The sequence below is a fragment of the Phyllostomus discolor genome, chromosome 3 (assembly GCF_004126475.2).
Source record: "Phyllostomus discolor isolate MPI-MPIP mPhyDis1 chromosome 3, mPhyDis1.pri.v3, whole genome shotgun sequence".
Lineage (NCBI taxonomy): Eukaryota > Metazoa > Chordata > Mammalia > Chiroptera > Phyllostomidae > Phyllostomus > Phyllostomus discolor.
In genome coordinates this window covers 46,773,958-46,784,395 of record NC_040905.2, presented here as the reverse complement: position 1 = coordinate 46,784,395, position 10,438 = coordinate 46,773,958, and the positions used below count along the sequence as shown (strand labels likewise).

At 42.9% G+C, this 10,438-nt stretch overlaps 1 long non-coding RNA gene across 2 annotated transcripts; it reads right to left on the bottom strand.

Annotated features, from left to right (window-relative positions):
• Positions 1–713: 713 nt before the first annotated feature.
• LOC118499468 lies at positions 714–9,069 on the bottom strand. Of its 2 annotated transcripts, XR_004901954.1 has the most exons (4): positions 8,346–9,069; positions 5,364–6,525; positions 4,363–4,485; positions 714–2,528 (listed from the first exon to the last, which is right to left on the bottom strand). It is a non-coding gene; the product is annotated as an uncharacterized LOC118499468 (long non-coding RNA). The 2 variants fall into 2 exon arrangements; XR_004901953.1 differs by lacking the exon at positions 714–2,528 and having other exon boundaries at positions 4,170–4,485.
• Positions 9,070–10,438: the final 1,369 nt, after the last annotated feature.

Sequence of the window (10,438 nt, the reverse complement as noted above, 5' to 3'; positions counted from 1 at the left end):
AGAAAGAGAAACATCAATGTGCGGTTGCTGGGGGCCATGGCCTGAAACCTAGGCATGTGCCCTGACTGGGAATCGAACCTGCTATGCCTGGTTCGCAGCCTGCACTCAATCCATGGAGCTACGCCAGCCAGGGCAAAATAAATAAAATCTTTAAAAAATAAACATTTAACAAGTATGGGCAGTCAAGAGCTCTTATACATTGTCAGGAGGTGATTATTTTGAGGATTCTTTTGGGGGGAATAAGTTGGCAATCTCTAGTTAGGGTACACATTTCCTGAAACCTGCAATTCCACATCTATGAACGTCCTCTAGAAAAGCGCCCACATACAGAAACACATGTACAAATGTTAACAGTGGATGGCACCAAATGTTAGACCTCAGTCCTTGAGTTTTGGCTAAGAAAGAATCTAGAGCCAAGACTCAAATACAAGCAAAATATTATTTAGACAGTCACAGAGGTTGAAGTGACCCATGGAAGAAGTGAGCCAGCAGGGCGCTGTGGGCTCGAGAGACAAGTTACAGAGGCAACAACAGAAGCACCCTTGAAGCTGAGGAGAGAGAAGGCGATACCGTGAGGGAAGAAAGGGGGAAGGAAAGGCACAGGTGTGCTCTGGAGAGAGAGAGTGTGTGTTGGGTCCTTCGTCTTGAGGGTTTTTATCTGGAGGTATGAGGAGAGGATCTCAACAGAATATTCATCAGCTTTCCGGATGTATTCCCTCAGGGTCATGGTCTCTACTGACTGGTCAGCGCCAGGGCAGGGGGTCATTAGTCATCACAGGGGGTCCTGGTGTCAGCCATGACATCGCCTACCCGGCCTTGCTGCTTTATGGGGCCTGGAGCTGAAACGCAACTGAGGCCTAGATGTCATCTCTAGAGTGTAATGCTTAAGGGAGTGGTCGTGCCAGGGAGTCTTATGAGGCTGTTCTCTGGCCCCCTTGTTCCTTCTCTAAGGGGGTCTACCATATGACTAATGACACGGCAGGAGAGGATAGGTCAGGGGGGATCCGTACTGCATGACCAGTGATATGAAAGGTCAGGGGTCTAAACCACATGACCAGCAATATGTTAGTGGAGGAAAGATAACCCTAGAGGTGAGGTCCCACCTTACAATTGTGTATTACGAGGCACCCAGGGCTTTTTGCCCTGGTGAACTTCTGTACCCGGCTTATCATTCCTACTCTGTTCATGTCTGTCTAACTGCCAACATCTCACAAGGACATTCATCCCAGAGAAAACTGGGAACAAATGTCCTTCAGTGGCAGAATGGATAAACACATTGTGATATATAAAAATAGGATAAAAATAAGATGGAGAATGGCCAATACAATGCAATTTCATTTATGTACAATTACAAACATACAGAATAATATTACAGGATACATATTGGGACATATGTGTGTAGTAAACATGCATGGGAAAAACATATCAATTTCAGAATAGCAGTAACCTCTGAGAAACTAGGGAACGGAACAGCAGCTGAGATGGCAGACAAGGAACATCAGATACATCTTTAACATTTCATTTCCTTTTAAAAACTGAAGCAAATATGGCATTTTTTGTTTCCAGGTTATATATATATACATAACATGTGTGTGATATTTTATCTTCTCTAACAGTCTCTATGTTTGGGATGCTTTTCAAATATTTTTAATAAGAAACATGCATTCTGTTAATATAGTCAAAATAGAAGTAATGTCTTAGGTTGTTGGTTCCCAGTTTTTAAAGTTCAGATTCATGTAATTTTCTTGATTAAGGAAAATCTACATTATTTCAAAACAAAGCCTCATGGAAAACATTTATCGATGGTAGCAATTTGGATATGCAAACATACATATCTTTCTAGGAAGGTACTTATTGTCTGATGAAGGAACTGTACTTCCACCCCAAAACCCAGCTGCTCCCTACGGCCTGCTGGGACCCACTTCCTGGTCATTGGCTTCTCCATTTGGGGGTTTTCTAGTGACTCCTGGCTCTCCTAGCTCTTCACTGAAGGAATGGGTAGGGGGCTGACTATAGGACAGGTCTGCTCCCTAAGTAGAAATTGCTACCCTTTCACAAAGTACTGCCTAAACATTTTGGTGGGGACCCCCTTTATTTTAAAGCCTCTCCTTTTCTTTTCCTTTTTGTAGCAAACCAGCTGCTTAAGTTCAGTTACTCAGTCAAGAGTTAACTTCACATCTGGATCTGCTCTGCCCGAGTGTAAAAGCCTCCAGTGCACGAAGGAATGCCACCACAAGGACGGCGGGTATCACCGATGCCTGGCTTCCGTCACACTGTAAACACAACTGCCACCTCAACTTCAACAGATAAAAATGTCAGACCATCCAGTTCCACATTCACCCCAATCTCCCAGTGGATCTTTCCTCCGATTGTCATATACTGCAAATACATACACTCCTGACTCTAAGGAGACAGGAATCTTTGGGATTCCTCCAGGTTCATGCCTTAGCATCCAGTCAGTCACAACAATTGGTGGTTCTTTGAATATCTCTCTCATTTGTTAATGTCTCTTCTTTGCTCTTGTCAACCTGAAAATACAAGGCCAAAGTGAGAAGAAACAAGAGATTGAGGTTGTTGTTATTTGTTTTTTTTTTTTTTTTAATAGCTATTTGAGAAGCACTGATTCAGGTAGAGACCCAAGTGGAGCTCTGATTAAGATGACAGCAATTACATGAATAGAAGGAATTTCTATGGGTGTTAAACTAAGGAAGGAATTTCTGTAGGTGCAAATAAGTTAATGTAGTGATGCTAATTCTAAAGAATGTTTTTAATTTTCAGTAGGTAGTCATGATATCTGTTTTCCTAATAGCTTTGCAAACAATGTTGCTTTAGACCCAGTCTAAAGATTATTTTTCACATTTTAACATTCCAAAGAATTAAGGAGTAAGATGTGCAAGGCATTTCCTCCAGGATGGAAGTTCTGATCCATTCTGAAGTGGCTCCATTTATGTTATTCTTCACACTCTCACCACCACCACTACTTTGGTTCAAGCTCTTACCTGGCTTGTTCCAACAGCTATTCCCGTATTGGTTTTTTTTTTCCTTTTTGCAATTTAACTTGATTATTTCCTCCATTGAATTTCTGTATCAAATACCTTTGTTATACTTAGCTAATTATTAATAAGAAAGAAGGCAAAGGGAATTGGACATTCTTGAGCATGATCAACAATGGAGCATAAGCCTGTTCGCCTCACAGGGAAGCTGCAGTTTCACACGTTCCAGGGGTCAAGGATTAACAGCCCCACCCACCCCCCCAGTACCAGATTGTTGGGGGGAGCGGGAGGAGGTAAGCCTATGCATGAAAAAGTCAAAATGGCGCAGGGGGAGGTGCTTGGCCATAGAGGCCTGCCAGTCTAACTAGGACTAACATTTAATATGACACAGAAGCTCTGGACACTGGCCTTCATTTTGACTTTGCTGAATACACAATTGGACTGTTTCTATGGTGGGAAGGACAGAGATGGAACACAGGGGCAGCCTTCCATCTGAATACATCTTGCCACACCATAGTCTCCCATTGCATGGGTCCATGAAATGCTTCTCTCTCAATCCCGTGAAACAACCCCACTTCCACCGGCAACAGCTTTATTGGTACTCTCCTTTGAGACTTTAGAAGATGCTAATGTAGTTGCTATTTATGTTGTACTCTTAATGTTTAAAAAAAAGTGAGCACTTGGAGCACCCGGATTACTTCCCAAATGGGAAACCAAAGAAGTAACCCCAGAGGGTCCAACACAGCAGTGTAGGAAGTCACAGCTGTTGGAATGCTGATGATCTTCCATGTGTAAAATTCTAAGCTAGGATTTTCTTCCTAGAGACTTTTGAGACTAAAAATTGAGAGCCTTCATGCAGTTTGAATTTTACCTTTGCCCAGAATAAGTGGGTGTTCAATAAAGATGTGATAATCACAGTAGAGATCTATTCGGGCAAGAAATGACATTAACAAATGGAGTCCAGCCCTGGCTGGTGTGGCTCAGTGGATTGAGCACTGAGCTATGAACCAAAAGGTTGTGGGTTCAATTTCTGACCAATGCCTGGGTTGTGGGCTAGGTCCCTAGTTGGGGGCATGTGAGAGGCAACTGACTCATGTGTTTCTCCCTCTCTTTCACCCACCCTCCCCCTCTCTAAAAATCAAATGAATAAAGTCTTTTTTAAAGTTAGAAAACAAAAACAACAACAAAAAACACAAATAGGGTCTGCCTACTACATATAAAAATTTGTCATTTGCTCTCTACAGTTTCTAAGCCAGGTCAGTAAAACCATCTGGTTTGTGATGGCTTCTTTCTCAGCCAGCTCTGCATGCTATAACAAAATGCCATAGACCAGACAGGGTAGCTTAAACAATAGGCATTTGTTTCTCACAATTCTAAAGGCTAGGGAGTCCACGATCATGGTTGCAGCTGACTGGGTTCCTGATGAGGGTCCTCTTCTTGATTCGCACTTGGCCCTCTTCTCATTGGGTCCTCACAGGGACTGTCTGTGATGCTTGCATGCACACAGGGAGGGAAGCAGAGGGAGATCCTGTGTCTTTCATTTTAGCAAATCATTAATCCCATCATGAGAGCCCCACCCTCAGGGCCTCATTTAACCCAGTTTCCTCCCAAAAGCCCCACTTCCGAATACCATCACATTGGGAATTTGGGCTGCGACATACAAATTTGGGAGAGAAAGGTGAAGTTGTAAGGGAAAACACACTTAGTCCATAGCAACTTCTTTTCATTTTCCTAAAACTTCTGTACTCTAAGCATGTTGGAGTGTCATGGTTATTTTACCAGATTACATGTTCTATGTTTTTTTTTAATATTTTATTTATTTATTTTTAGAGAGGGAAGGGAGGGAGAAAGAGAGAGAGAAACATCAATGTGCGGTTGCTGGGGGCCTTGGCCTGCAACCCAGGCATGTACCCTGACTGGGAATCGAACCTGTGATGCTTTGGTTTGCAGCCCATGCTCAATCCATTGAGCTATGCCAGCCAGGTACAAGTTCTATGTTTTTATGAGACTTTGCTATGGACAGAGACCACGTATGCAGAGCAAGAACAGTGTTGTTGAAGTGGAAGGCAGGAACCGTCTGCTGATCAGCCACAGGTCGAGTGGGGGAGGGGAGGCACAGCAGCCACCAGAAAACCACTGCTTAATGCTCTGTGACGGTGAACCCTCAGTGTTTATCGTTAGAGCTCACAAACCCTCAGCTCTTCTTCCCATTCCAAATGGTGCGTGTTGTCTAATAGTGTTCATTTAAATTATTTTAAAAGGAATTTTAAAATGTTTTCATTTTGACAGTGACTTCTACAATCTCTTGAAATAATCGAAGACATTCCAGGAGGTAAAATTAAACAAACTAGGAAAAAATTAGGAATTTACCTTTTGTACACTATCATGTTAACTTGAAGCACCCTTTAAAATGTGGTGAGTGAAGCTCTTTTCAATATCTGGAGTTTAGAGCTTCTCAGAAAGTCTGCTAATTAGCATAAACAGGAGCCTTAAAATAATGCTTCCTTGAAATTGTATGTGGTGCTTTAAAAAAAAGTGTGAAAGAAAACTTCTAGCTGGGAATGCTATTGAGACAAGTCCTTTTAAGCAAGCCATAAAACTTATGATCAAAATTTTGAAAATATGGCCCAATGCACATGCAATTTCTTTTCAAAATTACAGAGGATATAGCTAGGATCCTAAATCCCCCATGGGCCACACGATCTGAGCTCATTTTTAGTTTACTTCTGATCTCTATGCTAATCTGTTTATGAACAAATCTACAAATAACACTTTTAAATCTTAAATGACTTCTTCATTCTTCATTCTATTTTAGCATTAAGAATTTTTTTTAGTTCCTCTACTTAAGTTAGAGCATCTCTATGATAATACAAAATTTAATAGAATTCAGTTAACACATGGTATCCACTCTGTGATCAGTTTTATGGTACTTGAACTAAAAAATGAGGTCTTAATATTCCACTCCTGTTGACTTTTCTTGATATAGCTGCTTAGTACCTTAAAAACAAAACAAAACAAAATAAACAAACAGACAAAAAACAGGATCTAGTGGCCAGGGTCCACAAAGGGAAGGGGACACACTTTCCTGTCCCTCCCCCTCTGAAGTCTTATGCCTGGCCAGCATGGGCTCTCCTCCTGGGATGTGTCTGTCAGGCTCCACTGATGCTTCTGGTGAAAGAATATTCTTTTAAAACATTTAAAAAAGAAGAAAGGAAGAAAAGGAACGAGAAGAGTTGATGTACAAAATTTCTATTTCCAGATAATTCTTATATTGGTTCTCCATGACTTGGAGCTGTTAGTAAATCATCTGTTGTTCTAGTTTAACCACTCTCCAGTTTTAGTCTTTGCTTATATAACCTGGGCATCACTCATAGCAGCAACCCAGTGAGTATCTGTCATACCAATGAATGATTAACTTCAAATTTCTCTCCAAAATCAATTTCACGGTACATCCTCTATTACTTGCCTTCTTCAAACTGTGGTCCTGAAATCAATTTCTCGCCTCTCCTTGGGTCTCTGATGCCAACAAGCCCTGTGTGAAGAAGCTCAGTTAAATCTCATATTTGATAAATGACCATGCAAAGAGCATCTGGTTGCAGCAGAGAGCTAAACCTTAGCAGATGACCTGTATGTAAATTAACAAGTACCTGCATTATAATATCTCCCACCGAGAAAAGAACAGAGCAGCAACACAGCACAATTACATATATGTAATATTAGCATGGAGTTTGGAGAGAGAGAAAGGCAACTTTGATATCGCCAAGAAGGAAAAACACTCTGGAGTCTCTTGGAAAGTTACGTGCTTTCAGTGCAAGGTCATTCATTCCAACCGGCCAAGCAGTTCAACATCCTGAAACAGTCTCACGAAACACGGATTTGTCTTTTCTAGGAGCTGCCCATTGTGGACAGGACCATGCAGCGAGAAAGCATCCAGCTAGAGAGAAACCCTGTAGTAACAGCGGGTCATACTGGCTCCAGCTGCAGGAACAACAGCAGCGGATAAAAGTTACATCGACATGTTCTCATTGCTCCACTGTCTAGGGACCAGGGCAAAAAAGAGGGGTCAAAGCCAGGTTGCATAAATAAAGGTAGACAAATGATGGGTTACACCTAAGAATAGAAAAAGAAAAAACCTAGGGGACATGGGAAGCTTTGAGCACCCACAAAACACTGTCTGGGGCATTGTGACGTTGGTTTCCATCATGACTTAGAAGAGAGCAGGAGTGGAATTCCCTCTGCCATGTCCTCCTCCACCAGCAACCCCTAAGTGATGAATGCAAGGCTGTAGGTATTATATTAGGGGAGAATCTGGAGGGATGTGATCAATGATTACCTACTTGGGGGACAAGAAGTGCTTAAAGATAATTATTCAGCTTCTGAGAGAAGGGATGAGTTGGGAACCATGGTGGAACTGTGCCCTGAAAAGAGTGTGTTTGTGAAAGGAGCTACAATACAACAAGTGAAGTTGGGTGAGATACAGGAGGGACTTGCTGCGCCCTCTGCCCTGAATGGGAATAGCCTTTCAGCCTGCCAGCTGTTGGATCCTAATTCTCACGCATCGTGCCCTAAGCATTTGCTGGACTTCTATCTGTTCAGTTCTTCTGCAGATTCAACAACTTCTCTGACACCTCCTCTAGGAGGACCTCACGTAAATGTCAAGGAGGGGTAGAAAGAAAGGAATATAAACCATGTGCTATGCTGTGTAGTAGCTTACAGTTCCATTTTGTTCTTGCCCTAAATTTTTTGTGTGTGTGTGCAGATCTGTTATTACAAAAATCCAGCTGGGTCCATATAACCTAGACAAAGTAGTAAGAGTGGTATGGGGCAAGTTATTCTGCTCACCTAGGTCATATTGTGATATTCGAAAAAAACATTGTTTACGTGTTTAGTTCCATTCAAGAGCGGTTCAAAACTAAATAACTGAATGGAAAAAAGGGCTCATTTTTATCATTTAACTATATTATCTATATTAGCTAAAATTCGTGTCCTTTATAATGTCAATCTCTTATACAGTTATAATTGTTTAGTTAAAATAGTGTAGGAGCTTTAAAAACAAATATTTTTTTCTCCTACCTTCTAACTTCTAGCTGGGCTAATAATCAAAGTAACAGAGACTGATTAATAGGAGAAAAATCGAATTTGCAATATATGCATGGGGGAATTCCTATAAGCATGAAAACTCCAAAGACGGAGGCAACATTGGGTATACACGATGTTTTGGACAAAGGAGAACATGGGGGGTTTCAGAAGTGAGGATGGGTGATGTCCTGGCAGTCGAGGAAGCAAGCGTGGGGCACACACGGTGGCGGGCACATTCTCGGACGACTCTGAAGTCATGGGATGAGGGGTTACCTCACAGACAGGCCACTTCTGAAGTCTTCCTACTTCCATACTTCATTCAAAGTGGGCCGTGGTGAGCATTCCAAGACTGCCTTCCTGAAGCGGGTGTTTCCATCTGAATCTCCTGGGCAGACAAGGGGAGAGGGTCAAAGGTTCTTTCTGAGTCTTTAGTTTCTTAATGAACAGCTTAAAGTCTATATCCCAAAAGGCAGCTTCAGGAAAGCAAAACTTTGGCCCCCTTCAATAGCGAGGTGGTGTTCAGAGCAGAGAAATATGTCTCATTGTCCTAAAAGTTGTCTGTCCAGTCATGCTGCTTTTAAGAGTTGCAGAGGATCACACTCTGTGAGTTCAAATACTTCCTTTTATGTTGAATAAATAAACCTGCTTCCAAGTCAGGATGAGCAGATAGTCCCAGACACTGAACACTGACTGGCCGCCTGCAGCAAAGGCCTGGGTGTGATCTCCAACATCAGTCGTTAGTACATTGTGAACCTTTTTATAAAAGGAGCACAAAGTCATTATGTAGTTTTGTACAAGTGATATTCGTATGTACATAATATTCTCTTTATACACATGTAACATATACCTTGCCTTATCATTTAGCACAATAACCAGGATTTTTATTCAATCAGGTGTCCCTGGGGCCTCAGGGGTTCATCCAGGGCACCAGGTAACAGGAGGTGGGATAAAGCCCAAACAATTCAAACATCACCCACTTCGTAGTACCTTTGCCAGGGGGCATTCCCAAGTTCTCCAGAGGGGTGTGCTCTGGGCGGAAGGCTGTTAGAGACAGACCCTCGGCCTTAGTGGGCCTTAGCCCTGTTCCATTAGGGTTTTTTTGTTTTTTTTGAGGGGGGGTTTGCAGGAGAAAGCTGGGGAACAAGGGGTCTAAATGATGAAAATCAGACACTCTTGGTTTTGTGTTTTCCCCCACTACTATAGTGTTTCTTGGTAAGAGAAAGAAGGAAGTAGGAAAGGCTAAGTTGCCCAAGGTCATTCAGGGCTTTTGTCCAAGTTCAAAACATAGTTGGCTTGAGGATCCACCTGGAACATTCCTGACTAATGACCTAGAAGCAAAGTTCTCCTCTACAATTAGGTGCTGCCACTCCAGAAAAATTTTCCTGGGAAAGCTTTGCGGTTTTAGTTTTGGGTTTGTTGGGGGTGTTTTAAAAGATTTTATTTACTTACTTTTAGAGAGAGAAGGAAGGGAGAAAGAGAGGGAGAGAAACATCATAGTGTGGTTGCCTCTCAAGCACCCCATACTGGGAACCTGGCCAGCAACCCAGGTGTGCGCCCTGACTGGGAACTGAACCAGTGACCCTTTGGTTTGCAGTCTGGCACTCAATCCACTGAGCCACACCAGTCAGGGGAGTAGTTTTAGTTTTTTTGAGCTACAAAAAGAGGACGGGAGAAAAGAATGGATAGAATTGTTTTCAGGGTCAAGCTATGGATGCGAGGTATAAAGAGGCTGACAACATTACACTTGGCTCTTGACTTGATTGCTCGTTAAGAAGGGGCTCCTGCTGTTTAAATAATTTCATGTTGTGTTAGAGCGGGGAAAGGTGGTGTTTTAGCTGCTCCTGGAAGCAGACAGGCGCTTGGGTAGACTCATTCTCCCCTGTTCCCTAGTAATCAAGTGGGGCCCGTGGATATTTCACTTAGCTTGTACTCTGCAGGACCACACAGTGTTTAGTTAAATTAGTTGCCAACATATAAACAGCTACTTGGTTTCTTCCTTCTCCTAGAAAAAAAAAACTTCAAAAAAAGACAACAACCTGGCAGGTGGGGCCCACATTCCCATGCAGCAACAATGGGCTGGGGCAGGGGGGCGGTGGTCAGAGACTGCCTCTTTACCTGGGACACAATCCCCCAGTTGGCCGGAGCCCACAGGCCCTGTTGCCTTGGGTTACGTGCTCTTGGTCTGCCTCTGCCTCCCAAACTTGCCCTCCCCCACTGCCTCACTATCTAGGGAGCACCTGGTGCTGCAGGTTCTGCTGACCCACCTGCCTGCGCAATCAGACTTACCCGGCTGAGTCCCGCTGCCTTCTAGGGGGCAGCCACGCACTGGCCTGTCTTACAGACTTAAATCTTACCCTCTCGGAGGA